The sequence below is a fragment of the Mustela nigripes genome, chromosome 12 (assembly GCF_022355385.1).
Source record: "Mustela nigripes isolate SB6536 chromosome 12, MUSNIG.SB6536, whole genome shotgun sequence".
NCBI lineage: Eukaryota > Metazoa > Chordata > Mammalia > Carnivora > Mustelidae > Mustela > Mustela nigripes.
In genome coordinates, this window is record NC_081568.1 from 57690231 (window position 1) to 57694245 (window position 4015).

Below are 4015 nucleotides of genomic sequence, written 5' to 3' on the forward strand. Positions count from 1 at the left end.
TTTACCAAAACAGGGAAAATTCCATACATCCCCATACCTCCTCATCTGCCCCCTTTATTTCTTTTTAAGATTTTATTTATTTATTTGACAGAGACAGTGAGAGAGGGAACACAAGCGGGGGGGGGGGGGGAGAAGCAGGCCTCCCACTGAGCAGGGAGCCTGATGGGGAGCTCAATCCCCTGGGATCAGGTCCCAAGCCGAAGGCAGATGCATGACTGAGCCACCCAGACGCCCCTCATCTTCCACCTTCAGAAACCCCTAACGGTTCACTCTACTGTGTTGCAGCCAGTCTCTCCTTTGCTGTCCTGCCTGCAGATCCCTTGCATATTCAATAAACTTCTCTCTCCTTTGTTCTGCCTTTGGTGAATCCTTTCTCTGCCTGCACCACCAGTCCCCACCGGACGGTTGCCCCACATTTGGGGGCTCCCATTTGATCGGGATAGACATCCCAGTAATGCAGTCACATTCTGAGGTACTAGGGTTTAGGACTTAGACATGAATTTGGGAGGAATACAATTAATCCCAAAGCACCCCTTTTGGAAAACAAAAGATTATATTCCTCCACTACCCCATCCAAACCCTCTAACGGCTCCCATTGTGCTTAGAATAAAATTTAAAAACTCTGCTCTGATTTATAAATTCCTATGTGCTTCCCTTTTGCCAATTTCCCCACTTGGGTCATATCCAATCCCCCTCTTTTCTATTTGCAAATAAATTTAGCTCCTGCCTCAGGTCATTTGCTTTGGATACCTCTCTGCTTAGAACCCTCCTATTCATTCAGGTAGGAAACAGTTTTTGAGCAAATCCTTATGAGAAGCACCACTCTGGGTAAAGCATCTTCCAAATTGGGAGATATATATATATATAGTGTGTGTGTGTGTGTGTGTATACCTTGAGGTATAAGAAGACATTCTTAGAGGTTTGTGGATCTGGATACATTAGGGAAATCTCTCCACGGATCTTGAATTTTTGTATCCTTTTTCCTAAAATTGATTTGCCCGCAACGCAGTTACCCGACTTTTTATACTCCTACGTCCACAAGAAGAGACAACACCTCTCCCATTGCCCTCTGTGTAAAATAACAGGAACTGAATAAGGTACACTCCAAGAATGAATTTCTCCTGAAAGCAAATCCTTGAGCACCAAGCAAAAGATCCTTTGTAAAAAGACGGCCCTTACTTCCTGCCTTATCTTGAAGGTGGAGATCTACCTGTCCATCGCTTTGTCCATCCACCAACTCATCCCTCCTTCTCTACATCAATCCTTTTATCTAAGAATTTAGAAATAAGAAGGTGTCACAGGAACATATATTCACTTTTACTTGGTTTAAAATATAATAAATAAAGATATACTTTTAAGTTAAAAAATAAGTAAATATGATTTGAACGATTTGATTTGACAAGGAGAACTGGCTTTGCCAATTAATTAAAATGGTGACATTCCAGATGGGTTAAATATGCAGCTCTACAGGTTTTCGTTCATTTGTTGCAGCTCTACAGTTTTGATGAAAATACACTGAGAAATTCTTACACAAGAAACATCTTGCAGGGAGTCCTGGGTGGCTCAGTCAGTTAAAACATCTGCCTTCAGCTCAGGTCAGGATTGAGTCCCGCATTGGGCTACTTGCTCAGCGGGGAGCCTGCTTCACTCTCTCCCAGCTGCCTACTTGTGTGCTCTCTCTCTCTCTCTCTCTCCCTCTCTGACAAATAAATAAAATCTTAAAAAAAAGAAAGAAAGAAACATTAGGCCATGTTGGGCTGGCAGAAAGAAAGGGCTACTTAAGATGGCAAAGTCCCCGCAACAAAACCTGAGCTCGGACAGGAAAACAAGGACCCAAGCAGGAATCTGAAAACCCTCCTGCCCTGGGCTCCCGTGGACCCAATGGGACCCCGACAAGCAGGTGAAATATCCAAATAAGGGAAACTTGCCAAAAGACCCCTGAACTCCCCTCGAGGCCCCTTAAAAGTCCCCTTCTCCCTGCCTTGGGTGCAACTTCTGCCACTCTGCTTTCCAGAGTCACGGAACCTCGCCCAAGGGTGTCCACCTCCTCCGGGCACAACTTTCCCGGCTCCCCTTCTCCTGAGCCTTGAAACTTCACCGGAGAGTGCCTTTAATAAATCTGCCTTGCACCCGCTTTGCCTGGTGTTGTGTTTATCTCGCTGGAAAAACTTTACAGGCCAGGAAATAGGTCATTGCCACTATTTAAAATTGTGACAGGAGCACCTGGCTGGCTTAGTCAGTAGAGCATGCGACTATTTATCTCAGGGTTGTGAGTTTGAGACCCACGTTGTGTAGAGATTACTTAAAAAATAAAATCTTAGGGCCGCCTGGGTGGCTCAGTTGGTTAAGCTGCTGCCTTCGGCTCAGGTCATGATCATAGGGTCCTATGATCGAGTCCGGCATCGGGCTCCTTGCTTGGCAGGGAGCCTGCTTCTCTCTCAGCCTCTGCCTGCCACTCTGCCTGCTTGTGTGCTCTCTCTCCCTCTCTGACAAATTAAATAAATAAATAAAATCTTTAAAAAATAAAATAAAATAAAATCTTAGGGGCGCCTGGGTGGCTCAGTCAGTTGAGTGTCTGCCCTCAGTTCAGGTCATGATCCCAGGAGCCCCATGTCATCTGGCTCCCTGCTCAGCAGGGAGCCTGCTTCTCATTCTCCTTCTGCCTGCCACTCTGCCTGCTTGTGCTCTCTCTCTGTGTTAAATAAATAAATAAAATTTTCAGAAAAATAAAAATCTTAAAAAATAAAAAGTTGTGACAAGAGCTTTGGGGTTTCAACTTAAAAAAAATCTTTGTTGGAGTATAAATTTTTAAAATTCTTTTATAAGACACAGAAACAAAAAAGTTTAGAGACTGCTTCTAAGCACTGGGGCCATAGGGAAGAGTGTAAAAAGACTATTCACATCCCTGTCCTCTCAGAACTTAAATTCCAAGTAAGGTGTTTAAAATTTTAAGTCAGATGAGAGGTCTTCCCTGACCCGTCACTCTACCTCATTATTTTTAAGAAGAAAACCACAGGGCCCAAATGGCATCACTTAGGACAAATCACCAAGCCCAGTTTAATACTTAACCTAATTGCACTTTCAGCTTCTCCCAGAGATGTAGTCTTAATTGGGCAGTTAGAAATGTTCTGGTCAAGGATGCCTAGCTGGCTCTGCCAGAGGAACAGGTGACTCTTGATGTCAGGGTTGTTGAGTTCAGTTGGATGTAGGGATTACTTTAAAAAAAAAAAAATTGTAAAAAAACAAGTTTTGTCTGGTCAGAACCAGTAATACCTAAGTGGTATTATCTGACACCAGATTGATATCGATCTGTCACTTGGGCCCTCTCCATCCCCCCCCCCCCAAGGCAGATAACATAATCAACCTAAAGCCGTTTTGTCTCCCAAGAAAAGCGTCCGCACTCTAAATAATCCTTGTGGTTTACTAACTCTTTGTCTTATCTATAAATCCTATCTTTTTTGTAGCCCTTTAGATCTTCCCTCCAACTGCAAGATGGGAAGCAGCCTCATTCACGAATAACTTAATAAAGCCGATTAAATCTTCAGATGTACTTGACTTTGGTCTTTCAACACTTGCCTGGCAATTAAAACTACCTGAGAGTGTTTACTTCTTTTGTCTAGCATATCTCGCGAGGACCTTGTCTGTCTTGTTTCGAGGTCGTGTTCCAGTGCCTAGAAGAGCGTCTGCCACGTATACATACACAGTAAATGCCAGTTGAGTAAATGAATGAATTTTGTTAATTGTGTGATCATTTCACAGAGGGGCCGACTGAAGCCCTTGAGAGACAGAAGTGCTAGGTAAGTGTCTTTGTCCAGGTTAGACCAAGCACAGGGCATCTCTTGGCCGATTCCCCTCACTTTCTCTGCCCCTCCCCCACCATTAGAGTCCAAAGGGAGCGGGCAACATTTCCCGGGGTGCGGTTCTCTCCGCAGTGTCGCCGGGATCCCGCCAGGTGGCAGCAGAGGTGGCGGCACACAGTTGACAAGAGCGGGCGGCGCGGGAAGGAAAGTTTCCG